The sequence below is a fragment of the Budorcas taxicolor genome, chromosome 21 (assembly GCF_023091745.1).
Source record: "Budorcas taxicolor isolate Tak-1 chromosome 21, Takin1.1, whole genome shotgun sequence".
Lineage (NCBI taxonomy): Eukaryota > Metazoa > Chordata > Mammalia > Artiodactyla > Bovidae > Budorcas > Budorcas taxicolor.
Window position 1 is genome coordinate 16,567,593 of NC_068930.1, and position 16,175 is coordinate 16,583,767.

The 16,175-nt window shown below is 34.8% G+C and overlaps 1 long non-coding RNA gene across 1 annotated transcript; it reads right to left on the reverse strand.

Moving 5' to 3' along the window:
• Positions 1-1,897: 1,897 nt before the first annotated feature.
• LOC128066677 (uncharacterized) lies at positions 1,898-15,990 on the reverse strand. Its single transcript, XR_008201236.1, has 5 exons — positions 15,901-15,990; positions 13,575-13,638; positions 12,949-13,029; positions 7,321-7,395; positions 1,898-2,248 (listed from the first exon to the last, which is right to left on the reverse strand). It is a non-coding gene; the product is annotated as an uncharacterized LOC128066677 (long non-coding RNA).
• Between the last annotated feature and the right edge of the window lie 185 nt (positions 15,991-16,175).

Here is a 16,175-nt window from a genome sequence, read left to right on the forward strand (position 1 = left end):
TATTTCAGTCCTTGAGCTAAAATAACTTCCTCTCTGGACAGGAAGTGGTGTTTTATCAAGCCATTTTGAAAAAGGGATAATTCTTAGGAGAATATAAAGCTCAGCTTAAGTACTAATCTTTTTAAAAACTACCCCCACCATGGTAAAATGGTTTCTAAATAAAAGCAAAACCTCAATTTCATAAATTAAAATTCAAGTTTTGCCTTCCTTATGAAGCCTAAAAATTATCTCAGGATTAAATTTAAGGGGGAATTTTCCATCCCATCTGAAAGGAAGGGGCACAAGAGCGCCTCCCTAGTGTTCAGTTGCATTAGGGCAAAAATTAATGCAACTAGTTTTTATTCAAAAATCTCAACTTTTCTTTGTATTTTCACAAGATTCTTTAACCCATTATACAGCCTTGCCAAAACCATACCCCAAAAATTCTCATACCATACTGATTCAGGCAAAAACAGTGTTATTAAATTCAAGAGCATGAAACTACCAATGAAAAAGCAAACCCAAGAAACTCCACCTCCAAAACCAACACATGTATTTCAACCATCCCCTTGTATTCCAAATCAAATTCTAAGTATATACCCATTTCAACAATGGTAAACTAGTAACAATCTGTCATATCTGATGGAAAAGTTACCAAAGTAATATCACAAGGCAAACTCTCCTACATATGAAAACCATGACATCTACAGAAACAAAATCACTAATGCCAAAACCAAATTATTCAACTTTCTCAACAAGCACCCCAAGAAAACATTCACACATCCAAAAATAATCAACTTTCCTATTCAACGTTATCTGCCAGAACAACACCCTTCCCTCACTGAGAAGCCAACTTTAGATTCATACTCAACAAAAGCAATAATTTGCACCCGGGTAAATGTAAAATCCATAACCAACACCCAGTCTCAATTCCACACTTTCTACAAAAGATAATTTTGTACCAAAACCAAAATCCAAAATTCCACTTTTGATCTATATAAACCAACCAACTCAAATCAGCCAATGAGAATGAATACAACATTTCTATTGATCACTGACTTGTGTATCCTGGTACTTGACATTAATTACAAACATGGTGTGATTAACATTTTCTCACCAAAACAAAAGCTGAACTATCATTTGTTCTCTATATAATGGGAAAATATAATCAACAACTCATTCATCCAAGTCTGCCACATTCCATGATAGTAACTGAAAATAATTTTAAGTGATTATCGATGAATGAAACTGCAGCATTCACCCAGAATTCAAACAAAAGTTATCAATGACATAGTATAAGCAACCTTATCTTATAAAATCTATTGTAGACATTATTGACACCAAAATGTTAAGTTCTTCTGAGAATACCCTAAGGACCTTCCTATAAATCCAACACCTCTTCACCTAATATTAACCATTAAGCCAAAAGGAGGATTCAGTTTAAATATTCAGATATTCTATAAGATGTTTTATTTATAATATTGAATAAGCATAGGTAAAGGGACCATTTCCATCAAAACATACTAATTCAGAAAAATACTCTATCATTCATGCTGAATTTTGAAGCAAAAGGCATTTTTTTTTAAAGTTCATTAAAGTCTCACAGCAAATCAAATATCCTTGTCCCACTGGTTAAGCAAGATGCTTTAAGAAAGTATAAAATAGTATTTTACCTGAACAACCATTTTCTAAGGCACAAATAAATTTCCACAACTTTGTAAAAAGACAAATCTTAATCAACCAAGTGAAATATTTTCCAGCACACCATTTCCATTCTACCAGCTTTATTCAGTACACTTGACTGCTGGGCAAATGTAAAGGTCAAAGTGTTATTTAAGGCGACACTGAGTATTTAATGAAACATGAGCTTAAAAAAAAAAAACAAAAAACCCAAACTGAGAAATTTTAAAGTGTTAGAAATTTTATTAAAGTTAACATTCCACAAGGTCATACTCATACAAATCAAACTGAAAAAATTCCAGGCATACAAACTATCATCTGTTAATAATGTGCCATCTTTTTCTCCAAATGTCAAAAATATTAACGATACAAAAAGTCTCTAGAAAGTGAAATTCACTGTCCATTTGTGCTGTTAAGAAACCTATATCTTCATTCATTTCATGAAATCCATGTTAAAAGAACCCTGTCTTGGTTGTATAATATCACAGCACTCTTGTATTAATCCATTTTTCTCAATTCCCCATAGTGGACTGCCATCTTGATTTCTCAGTGGTAGGGTCCATTTGAGACTCTTCAAGCTGACTGGGTGCTTGATGAAAACATTAAAAGAAAAAAAAAATGCTGTTGGAATATCAACAATCATATTCCTTCAAACAGACAACATCTACCCACCTTGAAGATAAGCTTACCATACATAATGCTTTAATAATTTCCTAACAACTGTAAACTCTAAAGTTGTATTATATTAAGTTGCCCGTGCTGCACAGACAACTTCTCCTTAAGAGAAGGATGGCAAAACCAGCACACCAGTAACAAAATTCCTTTACTGTCACAGATACAGAGTAACCATAAAAATGTGGCAGTGAAGAGTCACATTTTTAATAGTTAAATGTTGTTATACTATCTACATGAGAAATGGAAACAAAAATTCAAATCCAACAATTCTGGAAAGCTAAAGTACAGCAACACTATGGATTCTAAATCTCAATGCAGAAAACTTTCCAAGCTTCTTCAAATAAAACTAAATATGGAAAAGAATCTTAAAGAATTAAAAAAAAGGAAAAAAACCAAAGCACTGGATCATAGCAGTTGTCTGGTGCAACAGATCTTAATTTTGCATAGGTAACACAAATGGGACACGGATAATCTTGAGCTACATACATGAGAATGCAGGAAACACATTCACCAGAAAACAGAATGATCAAGACGCAGAGTGTCTGCCTGTCTTATGTGATGTACCAGATTTCAAATTCAATACTAAATAAAATTCTCATTTCAAAAATACCAAATATTCCTCATTTTAAAAAAAATAACTGCTTAAATAATTTGAACTAAAGGAATTAAGGGAAGTCACGGGATTTTACCATTAAATAAATGGCCCGAATTCATCATGATCAAACACAACTAGAAAAATAAGCTTTAACTCTAATCTTCTCTATAAATTTTGCAGCTCTCAAACTAAATTTATAGCAATAAAGTCTGGATGACTGACTTGGAAGTTATTAAATACAAGGGCATTTTTTGCTCATTAGGTAGTTAATACATTCATTCCAAAACCATAAGGATTCATTGTTGCTGTTGTCTACTATATACAGTACAAAAATCTACTGAATAAATCACATGATTAACTAAGAGATATCACCACTCATTAAACAGATACTGAAAATGAGTGTCACAATATCAATAAACACCAAACGAAAGATATTTCTCCCAAATGTTTTTGCCGATCTCTCTCCAGCCTAAAAGGAGAACTAAAAATAACTCATTTATTTCCCAGATCAGTAAAATAGCTTCCACTTGAATTGTTCATTCCTTAAAATTAAGGGACATATATCTCTATATTAAAGTAAAAAGATGAAAGCCTTCATTCCTCTTCATTAGTTAATTATAAACCAATTTCTCAAACTCTGTTACAATGAAGGATCAAGCTCTAAATGAAGTTTGGAATGTAAATACTATTATGATGAACAATGACATTAAAGCATTGATATCAAGTTACAATCATTACAATAGCAATAGGTGCAATTTATTCAATCTAGTGGGCTAAGTGACAAACTCAGTACTTCATACTCTCCTGCCACAAGGCAAGAGGCAAAATCCATTCTTGACACTATGTAAAATATTAAACCCTTATTAAAAAAAATTAAAACCATAAAGATTCACAAGGAAGCCAAATGATATAAAAATCATATCAAAATTAAGTAACAGAATACATCATCTTGTGTAACAAAAATAGAGATTAAAAAATACCAGCATATTGGTTGTGCTATCATATATACTATCACCATATTTAAGATGCTAAAAAGCAGGGGGGGGGGTGGTGAGTGGGATGAAGAAAAAGATTGGTGCTAGAAAAGCCATGATCAATCTGCATTCCTATGAAGCCAATCAAAACCCAGAAAGTGAGCATTCTGTTAATAAGCAAAAGAGCTAAGTCAAGCATTCAAAGCACTTAAAAGAATAGTCAAGGATTTCAAAATGAGCCATTTAATTTCGTGGAATTTCAATTTCTTACAAAAATTAAATTTGAAAATAAGTAAAGTTAAAAAGTGAAAAGGTATGCATGAGTTGAGCCTGGAAATTTCATTGGTAACTGAATCCAGTTCTTCATCTGTAAAACAGAAGTAACAGTAGTACCTACCTTATGTAGCAGTAGTGGTGAAGATTAACATTTATAGCTTTTACATTACCTGGCATATAGAATGACCTCAATAAATATTAGTTATTACTCCAATACACCAGAGTAACCAAAGTACCTGAGGACCTACAGACTAACCTTAATTAACCAAACCATTTATAGTCCAACAGTCATGGTATCTCTGTAAAATCTGTAGGGTCCTGGGGTCAACTATTTAAAAGACAAAAACAATTTCTGCTTTAAAGAGAATTTAATGTCACATTTGGAAAAGGAAATGGCAACCCACTTAGGTATTCTGGCTTGGAGAATTTCACGGACAGAGGAGCCTGGTGGGCTACAGTCCATTGGATCACAAACAGTCCAACATGACTGAGTGACTAACACAATGCTAATGTTGCATTAAAATAGCATCAGTACAGAAAACCGAACAGGGTTTAGTATTAAAGCTCTACTACTCCATATCTTTTCAGCAATTTGTGGATTACTGCAAACATACTGAAGAGATGATGGTTTGATCCAAAATTCCATCATCAAACATACTAGCTTCAAGCTAATACTATGAAAAGTTAAGAGAATTTTCCCACAATCATGGTCACTTATACCTTTTTTTTGTTTGTTTTAAATTGCTTGTTCTAAGTCAGTTCTAGACAAACTTTTATGGTGAGAAGGTAGTACTGCTGCTACTGCTGCTAAGTTGCTTCAATTGTGTCCAACTCTGTGCAACCCCATAGATGGAAGCCCACCAGGCTCCCCCCATCCCTGGGATTCTCCAGGCAAGAACACTGGAGTGGGTTGCCATTTCCTTCTCCAATGCATGAAAGTGAAAAGTGAAAGTGAAGTCGCTCAGTCACGTCCAACTCTTAGCGACCCCATGGACTGCAGCCCACCAGGCTCCTCTACCCATGGAATCCTCCAGGCAGAGTACTGGAGTGGGGTGCCTCTTAAAATCCCCAAGTACTGTACAGTCAGAAATTAAAAACATAATATTGAACAAGAAAGTTTTAAATTCTAATTCAGTAAATTTGTTTAAAAAACATTGGGATACTGTGAAATGAGTTGCTAGTTGAAATGCAAGCAAGTGATTCATTACTGATGTGTTTTAAGAGAGGTTCCCCTAAAATAAGCCATTTCCTTACCTCTACTTCTTAGCAAATCCCCATTTTAAGAGCAACAAAATATGTGGGGGACATGGAAGAGCACAAGGAAAACGATGAATGACTCAATTTTTTAAACAAGTGGTTCTAATAAATGCTACAATTTGTTAAAATTCAAAGACTTAATGCAAAATAGTAGGACAAATGGGTACAAAATTACAGTAAGAAGGAGAAATTGATCATCATCATCACATAATTAATCTTCTTGGTACTTATGTCATAATTTCAATCTTCTTTGCACAGCCTTTAAATTTGAAAATATTTAATAGTGAATTCACATATTCTGTCTTATTACCACAAACAGCTTGACTCCTCAATAGGATGAAAATATATTAACAAGTCTGGGTCCTAAATAAGGTGGGCATTCAAGAAACAAAAGCAGCCAGCTGTTGTTCACAGTGTTAAACTATGCTGTTTAACTATGAGGGCTAAGAAAATTAAAAGTTTTATTATCAGATCTTCCCCATTATCCCTATTACTTTAAAAGTTGACTACATGTTCATCAAAGATTGAAAGTTGTGGTTTCTTGTAAGTTTTAAGCTTTTACTGAGTCAAAGTTTAGTATTCAAAGCATATCTAAAAGTTACTATTTAAAGCATTATAAACTTAATAATGAATCTCCCTTCATTTTTAGTTTAGACTCAAAACACTAGTTGACAAATGTTTAACAGCAACTATATACATTAAATTAACAAGTATTTACTGAGCACCCACTATGTGCCAAGGCAATTAAAATAGAAGGCATGAAGTCAATAAATTATACTACATTAGGTAAGTTTTCATCTTTGTCCACACCACCCCTCATTAAAAAAAAAATTTCACTATTTTACAGGTCCTAGTCACCATTTATATAATAGAGGTTCAAACAATAATGAGAAACAAAGATTATCATATAGAATCTAGATATGCAAATGTGATTCAACAACCTTTTAATAATAACAATTACTAAATAATTATCATACTAAAAAGTTTTGTCAAAAATAAACATATCCATTTGAGAATTCATCCAAATTCATTTATACAGTCTCACCACTCTTTTCCCACTATTTCTCAGATGGTGAGTTAGAAATTCCATAGTAGTAACCAAACCTTCTACACTATCAAGGCAATACCCCAGTGTAAAAAGAACTTTTTGTTGGGCTTTCAAGTTTAAGGAAAGCTCATGATTACTTCATTTATTTGAATTAGTAACAGTGAAATCCAGTAAAAAGTATGCTCTATTACCAAGAGAATTCAAGGGCTTCTGAGTTCTATATATGTAAAGCTGACAAAAAACAAGGATCCAGAATAAGCTAGGTTTCCTTCCAGGACAAGATACTAAGTATTCAGTGGTTTGTGGCCATCAGCTACAACCACTCTCTACTCAGCAGCTCTAAATAAAGTAGACACAGAATATGCGTAAATGAAACAGCACAGCTGTGTTCTAATAAAATTTTATTCATAAAAACAGAGGGCAGTTTACAAACACCTAGATCTACGGTGCAGGTTTTTTATTTTGGCTGCCCTGTGCATGTGGCCTCTTATTTCCTTGACCAGACATCAAACCCTTGCACGCTGCAGTGGAAGCCCAGTCTTCACCACTGGACCATCAGAAGTCCTAGGTATAGTATTAAAAGCATATTCAAATATGATTTCTTGCCATTTAAACTTTGCCTGAACCTAAGTTAAAAAGGCAGAAAATAATAAAAGGTTGGAGTAAAGTAATAAGATTTTAATAAACTTGGTACACATTTCACCATATGGGTTTATTTTTGTACTGTTTTGAACCTCACTAAATCCCTGTTTTTATAGACTCATTTACTTAAAATTTCCAAAGTCATATTTAAACTTAAAGAACAGATTAAACATGTAAATTGAGTAAAAACTTACTAAATGCTTCCACCAACATCTATTTCACTTCGGTGTAGAGGCCCCTTAGGTAATTCAGCTTCAGGATTCATATTCCTGCAGAAAGCAAAAGGAATATAATTTTATGTACAGAAACACAAAAATAGATTTGGAAATTTCAACATCTTATCAGAATCAATTACCAGACATGTATTTATAAAGACAGTTCCAAAAGATCAAAAGTTCTAATCCAGAGAATCTTTAATCTGAATGTTCAGAACTTCATCTGTAGAATGTTACTATAAAAACACGTTAAGTCTCAGTCCCCAAGAACTTCCTAGGTAAAAATTTGGGCTCCCTAACAGGCAGTCATGGTTGTTAAAATAGCTGTTTAACAGAGCCAACCTCACTCCTCAACAGAACAGAAGTACTTTACCTTCTGGTCCTTCATCTAACCTGCTTTCAGCATTTCTAAAGGAAAACTTCCATTTCCAACCTGGCAAGGCCACGATTCTCAGTCTTCACTATTACTATAGCGTCATGAGCCTTAATCAACACTATTCTTGGATAGAAATCTTAAGCATAATTTCCAACTTTTCTTTACTACTAGTTAAATGGACCTACTCAACACTTGTTCAATCACTAAGTCTTGCTGGACCCTGAACCCATGAACTGCAGCATGCCAGGCTTCTCTGTCCATCACCATCACTCGAGTTTGCTCAAACTCATGTCCACTGAGTTGGTAATACCATCCAACCATTTCATCCAGTCACCCCCTTCTCTTCTTGCCCTCAATTTTTCCCAGCATCAACATTAACCCTCTCTAAAGTATGCGGCTTGATAAAAATACCATACCCATACTTTTCACTGGTTAGACTGAAATACTTCACCAACATGGAAGACAATGTTTCTCTATCTCGAGTAAATTTTTGAGAATACAGGTATATACTTTTTCCCGTCACTCCTGTGCCAAAGTATGATTATAATAATCAAAATAATGGCAAGAACTATCCAAAATGCTTTGTTTAAAACTTCAATTATGAAAAAGTACCAATTTAAGAATTTTTAGAAAGTAAAATAAAGTTTAAGATTTAAGCAACTAAGCTACCTAAATGTTTTCCAAGACCAAGGTTTCCAATTTTCAAATTATAAAGCAAGTTCCTGATAACTTTACCAAAACTCATTAATCATTTTGACTATACATATCCAAGAAATATTGCAAACATCTGCTTCAAAAATTTTTCTAAGATCAAGGTGCTAAAATTTCCTCCCAACAAGTTAATAAAATGAAGCAATTAACAAGAAACACAGCATTATAAGCTTCCAAATTTAACCTGACCTTATATAAAGAAGGCCGGAGAAGGCAATGGCACCCCACCCACTCCAGTACTCTTGCTTGGAAAATCCCATGGACAGGGGAGCCTGGAAGGCTGCAGTCCATGGGGTCGCTGAGGGTTGGACACAACTGAGAGACTTCACTTTCACTTTTCACTTTCATGCATTGGAGAAGGAAATGGCAACCCACTCCAGTGTTCTTGCCTGGAGAATCCCAGGGATGGGGGGAGCCTGGTGGGCTGCCGTCTATGGGGTCGCACAGAGTTGGACACAACTGAAGTGACTTAGCAGTAGCAGTATATAAAGGTGGCAGTTACTGAACAAAGATAAATCCTAAATCAATCAAGTAAAATAAATTGATTTAGCCCCTGAGTAGGGCAGGAATGACTTAAGGGAATATCCATGAAAGAAATGTCTGAGGAAAACTCATCAGCTTATTTAAGAAAAGCTCTCTACCAGTACAAGTATGTGGTTCAGAGTGCTCACTCCATGAAATTCAGATGAGAAGCTGGATCACACTTTGCACCACAACAAAAAGTACTGACACTAATGTAATCTACCACTCAATCTCCTTTCCAAAACCTAACAAAGCCTTCCTTTACACGGAGACCTGGGAATGATCCCTGGGCTGGGAAGATCCCCTGGAAAAGGGAATGGCAATCCACACCAGTATTCTTGCCTGGAGAATTTCATAGACAGTGTAGCCTGGCGGTCTACAGTCCATGGGGTTGCAGTCAGACACAACTGAGCCACTAACACAAGCTAAGTTCACCTTAAGCAGACTACCAACTTTGATAATTTTGCTCATATTCCTATCTATCTTTAATATGTTGCAGTAACAAGGATCCTCATTTAATATGAAATGAAAGGTATATTATGATTGCTGATCATTCTATAATAAAACGCAAAGATGACTTTAGTGTAGTCTTACATTAACACTAAGCCATCTGTGCTTTCCTTACATTTGATTGTCATCTTTTGAAGTCCTCAAAACCATCTAACATCTTAATTAAGAATAAAACTTGAGAACATTGTCAAATATAAGAAATTTTTCACAAAAATAAGGTACTAGTGGTAAAGTCATCAAGTCATAAGAAAACTCTGACAACTCATAAACCATTAAAGTTAAGCAAAATATTTTGCTTGATAACCTAAATTAAAATGATTTTGACTACTCTGTAATATATATTAAGGATATAATTGCTTGTTTGGGAAATATTCAATTTCAAATAAACTCAAAGAACAAAGGCTTGTTTTCCAAAACAGTGGATTATCCAGCTTCACACAATGTATAAATTAAATTGTTGGAGTAAACATGCTTCTTGGAAGTTATATAAACATTCAAATCACAGTTTTTATTTGTAAAGTTCAGAATATCCTTGAATTTAAATTATCATGGTTAATTATATTCAGAAATAACAGTCAATTTGACAATTAAGTGTGCTGAGCCACTTAACCTGGAAGGGAAAGGTAGCTGAGTAAGAGAATATTTATCTCTGAAATACAGTTGTATTCAGAGAAATTATATAGGTTATGCCAAGCATGTAAGCTTTATAATAATGATGGTCAGCTGCAAATATTACATTTAATACATTAATCTTTAAATTATTTAATGAAATAATTAGGAAAAAAATTCAAAACGCTTTCATTGCAGCATTCTAAATCTCTATTTTTTACAGACACTTCTCCATTATGTCTGCATTTATACTATTTATTAATAGTTTAGAACCCCTAAAATTAAGAAACAGCTTCCCTGGTGGCTCAATGGTCAAGAATCCTCTTGCCAATGCAGGAGACGCAGGTTCCTGGGTCGGGAAGATCCCCTAGAGAAGGAAATAGCAACCCGCTCCAGAATTCTTGCCTGGGAAACCCCATGCACAGAGGAGCCTAGCAGGCTATAGTCCATGGGGTAGAAAAGAGTCAGACACAATTTAGGGACAAAACCACCATCAAAATTAGGAAAGTCAAGTATACTACTGGCCCAGGTCTCATGTTATTCAAATAACTTCAACACAAAATAACATCTACAATTTGCAATGCAAAAATTATAAAAACTGCTCTCCAGTTTAAGAGAATTAGACACACTATTATTTTTACCGCACAATTTAAGAGCAAACTGGTCTGAGACTGGAAAACTCCAAATATTTTATACAAATGAGGAAGACTAAAGCCCACAGTGAATAAAATGTCAAGATTACAGAACTAATTCACATGAGAAGCTGGGTCTCCTCTCTGCTGAATCAGTTATTCTTTCCATTCTTTCACACACCTCTCATTAATGGAGAAGATGGAGATATCCCCAAGTTATCTTTTTTCCCTCTCAACAAAGAAGAAAATCAGAGTAAACAAGCCAATTTAATTGGTTGTCCACAGTCCAAAATTTTAAATAATCAAGAAACTGTGAACAATAGTAAACTAAGCTTGAAAGAAAATTTATATTCAAAATTACCTATTTCATATAATCTAGCCTCTAATTATAATGCAGTAGTTCATGAAAGTCTTTTGTTAACTATGGGCATGGCTATCTTCATTATCTGTGGAACTCCAGGGAATTTTTTAAACAGTTGTTGCCACAATGATAAACACAATGGAATTCAATCTTGAACCTGATCAGGTTATTTTGATTCAAGAATTCAGAATGTTAAAATAAAAACAAATATTTAAGTATTTGTAACTTTGACTCAAACAAAATAGTAATGAACTAAAAAAATTTTTGATGAAATATAGTAACTTAAAAGAATGGAATCTTTGGTTTTATTTGCTCTCACGTATTCATTCTTTTTGTCTACCAGAAATATGGCCAATTTTACAAACCTGGCTCAGCAGCAGATTTCAAAACACTGACCGTATTATTATGAAGGTCAAAGGACATGCAGATCTTTTTAAAATGTGACTTATTAAAATCTTTTATTTTGTTGGTGATAAAAAGGAAAACTGAACTCCACTATGTTAATTTAGGAATTTCTATATCATTTAAAGTATTTTTATAATGATTAATACTAGACAAAAAAATTAAAACCTCCATTTAACATTTTAATCTTAAAGTCTTTTTTTTTTAATTTTATGGATTCAAATTACAACTTTGGTAGTCTATTATTAGTCACTGCCAATTTCTACTTAAACTTACCCTAAACTTCACATACATTTGTGTCTTAAGAAGCTCAATTTTCAATTTTTACAACAGTGTCCAAGCACATCTGAATGCCAAAATAACATCCTATCATTTATAAGAAGGAACCCCTAACTTTGATATTTGTATTAAAGACGCTTGGATAGAAAGATGCCTTGACTCTACATATATGACATCTTTAAAACATTACTGTTAAAGGTCTAACATTTGCTTTCTTTTGTACATTGTAATAAACACAGATTTGACCAAACTGCAAAAGAACCAAAAAGAAAAAATTAAGCTAAATTAAAAGAAATAAAAATATTACCTCTATCATCTATTTGAATCAACAGAATAAGCTAACACCAACGATAAATTATCCACAAGAATTATAAGAACAAATGCAAACCCGTGCTTATATAAATTAACTAGTTGTTTGACTATCCTTAAAATTTCCCAAGGTATCTCATTATATTCCGTATTTCCTCTGGTAAATCCCTTGCTAGTATCACTTGACATTAATCTCCACATTCAGTGTTAAGGAGTAAGAAATTGTTCCTGAAAACTCTGTACATATTTTTTTAATTCATGTATCTAATTTTAGGATATCAAAATATCATATACATGATAAATTATTCCTTCCTTTCAAACTCTAAAGACTTACTAAGCTATAGGTAACAAGTCTCTTTAGTCACATCATTTTAGTTTCCTGTAAAATAACTTATTTTTCTACCTGCTTGGGAAGAAAAGACTCACAAAAATAGGTAAAATGGCTATTTAAAATCCACTAAATAATAACTAGACTATGAAAGGGTCTACTTAATTTTTGTAATGCAGTTCTTTTAAGAATTGTAAGATCTGCAGATACAAAAATTCTACGCCATTTCTAAAACATAATCTGTATCACCAAAAAAATGGCTGAAGAATGTACATTTCAGATTGTAAAGATGATGACTCAACTTCTGATTTAACCATAAATCTAAATCACCATTTAATTGAAAAGTACTGAATGTCTCACAGCTGATATAAATTACATGTACCAACTGTTTTAACATTAGCACAAAACTGCTTTGATATAAGGAAATGCATTTGACGGGCTTTTTCTCATCCCTTTTTCGAGACTAAGTCTACAATTTATGTCACATTGACAACCTTTACTGATATTTTCCTATTCAAATGTTGGTAGCTATTAAGACTTCATATGTTGGGTAAGAACACTTACTTACTTGCTATACAAAATAGAGACTATCACAAAGATTTATCCTCAAGGATAAAATTCCATGGTCTCGGTCTTCAAAATGGCATACCTTTTGGGGGGGGGGGGGAAGAAAACAATATTCTAAACAATTTATTGATGGAACCACCAAAAGCCAAGTAGGAATACATGTTTTTAAAGTTCTTATTTCATGAAAGAAACAAAAACTAAAATCTATGCTCACAAAACTCTAATTTTTAAAACATTCTCCCCTAAAATGTTAATATGAATAGTAACTAGATTGAATTTTCCAATGAACTTATTTAATATTAAAAGATTAAAACTGTTTGCACAGTATATTAGGCAGCAAAAAAGAAAAAGCATATCTTTGGTTTATGGTTTTCCTGAAAGTATAATCAGTCTTTTTCTTGGTCCCAAAATTAAACAAAGGCTTAAAGGACCTTCAATATTTTAAACTATTCAAAAGGCACGTTAAGTTACAATAGCTATGCACATAATACTTCTCAATGAAAAGGTTTAAAGATTTTGTAAATTTCAGATACTCACAATCAGTATCAAAAATATAAATTAACAAAGAAAATAAAAACCTACTAAGCTTACTTTTATGTCAAAGTAGTAAAATTTACCCATTCTTACCTCAAATAAAACAGCGTATTCAGAATCATCGTCAACCAAATTTAATTTTAATCTTGTAAGTTACCTTAAAAAAAAAAGAAAAGATAATATCAGTGTTTTGATTTTTGAACAATTCTTGGCCAAAGTTTCAGTGTGATGAAACAATGAGAAAATATTCCAGAGACATGATCACTGGATAAATTCAAGAAGATGGCTTATCAACATGCTACCTGTACATTTAAGGTTGCAGTTATTTATCATAGTATCTATCACTCTTTGTTTTCCTCATCTTTTGGGTGCATACATAAATATTATAGATAAGGCATTGAGATTAAAAAAGAAAAAATTCTCATCTTTGGCAAGGTTTAAGATTATGACCTTGTTTTCATTTTTATTTTTCTTTTATGCCAAGCAATACACAAAAACAAAGAAGTTTACCATTTGTAAAGATTGAAATAATCTTAAATTTTCTTTACTATCTAGAACTACCTTTTACAAGAAACGAGCAATTAAAAATTAACTCCAGGAGAAATAAGTGAAGTTAAAATGGCTACTGGTTACTTTAAATTTTTAAACCACAAGTTATTTGATCTCACCAAGTGGGATATTAGCTTTGTCTTTAAAGCAAATCTAAAACATGTACTATGATCTTTATTCAATTTCAAACTGAGGTCTCTAACATTTTCAGTCTCCCTTCCCCCATTTCTCATGTAAAAAGATCTTATGAGGTTAAACAACTAGCAATTATTTTGCATTTTGCTAATTAGAGGATTCTGAAAAACTAGATTCAGAATATTAATATAAAACGACTTGCAGTGTTCAAAAATTTCAAAAAACGTTGATTTGAAAAACCAAAACGGTTAAAACAACAGTCTGTAAAATCAAGATATGCGCAACTGATGTAACGTGTAGCAGTATATAAATGCTATTCGGAAAATAAAACAATTTCACTAACAAAAATACCCTCAAAAACATTAAAAAATACAACAGTACCTGTGATTCTACAAGTACTACGTAAATCAGCCCAACACTATTTTTACGTAGATCTTCACCTCCACAACAACACACGACCTACCGCAGGACGAAGACAAATATATTCTAAAATACACAAAGGTTTGTGCATTTGTGGTTTGTTCTTCAAATCACTAAACTTAAATTCCCTCTCAGACAATATTTCAAATTTCTAGATTGTACAGGGGACTCTACAAATTTTTAAAACAACATAATACACTATTAAAATACTGTTCCATTTTGAGCATAACTGGATTTTTATGCATGCAACAAATATGGCTCCTCTTCATCGCCCATTACCGAGCAATCCTACTTTAATATTTACACTACGAGAAAGTAACTTCACAAAGGGATTTGGTGTCTGAATATTCCTTTGCAAAAGTTTTGTCGACCACAGCTTGTGAGGATATATATCATTTTTTAGAATAATCAAACGACGAACTTAAACTTTCAAAAGTCTAGGAACTGACCCAAGTATCTCCTAACATTCAGGTGTGGTATAACGGCTCCTTATGACCTTTTTAAAAGTACCCCAACAGTAGATTTAATCATTGTTCAAACAACAGAATGTCAAACAATCTTGGCGTAATTACTCAGTAAAATAAACTACCTTAATCAAACGTCATCGTCTAGCACCGTAATTATAATCTATTTCCATTAAACAGCCCTGACGACATAGTAAACTTGGCTTCTTAATTTTTGAAATACCAGAAGCACTCCTCCAACTTGCATTTTTAAAAAGACAACCTTAACGTCAATAAAGGGTTGAACAAGCAGCAACTACCTTTTCATCTGTAACACTGCAGCCGTTTTCAAAATTGGCTTGGAAAGAGTTAAAAGCCAACACCCAAAAGGAAAAAAAAAAAAAAAAACACAAGTTTTTATTTTTTGTTGAAACGTAGTCAGGGTTCCATTGTTCTTTTAAATTCGACCACGAAGATGTGTTGCCACCTCACGGGAAAGGGGTTAAAAAAAACTCCCCAGTTGCAAGGACATGAAAAGGGGATTCTTTTTTCCTTACCCTAAATATCAAAATAACTCACCAGGACAGACGGGGGCTCTCCTCGCACGGTCGCCGCCGCCGCCCCTTTCCCCGCGGGGCCGGTCCGGGCAGCGAGAAGGCCCCCCGCCCGCCGCGGGGTCTGCAGCGGGGGCCCGCGCCCCCAGCCCCCGGCCCCGCGGCGCTTCCCGCCCGGAGAGCCAGCGAGCGGCGCCGCCGGGGGAGAGCCGGCCCGCGAGGCCCTGCCCGCCGCCCCCTCCTGCTCGCGCGCTCAAGGACATTTTGCTTTTCCTCCCAAGGACAAAGGACAATAAAAGGAGCCGGGGAGCCACTCACCGGGTCCGAACGCCGCGGCCGACCCCTCCTGGTCGCCTGCACCCGACTCCCGCGCCAGGGCGCCCGCCCGAGCCTCCCGCCCGTACGGGTCGGGCCGCCGGGGCCCCGGGGAGCCTCGGCGGCCGCTGCCGCAGCGACGCTCTCCGCGTCGTGGGCCCGGCCGCCCCGGGCGCCTCTGCCGCGGGCTCCCAGCCCGGCGCGCGGCCCGCCTCGCCCCCCAGCCACGGCCGCTTTGCTCCCGCGGGTCTGCGGGCCGCCCGGGAGTAGGTCCTCGC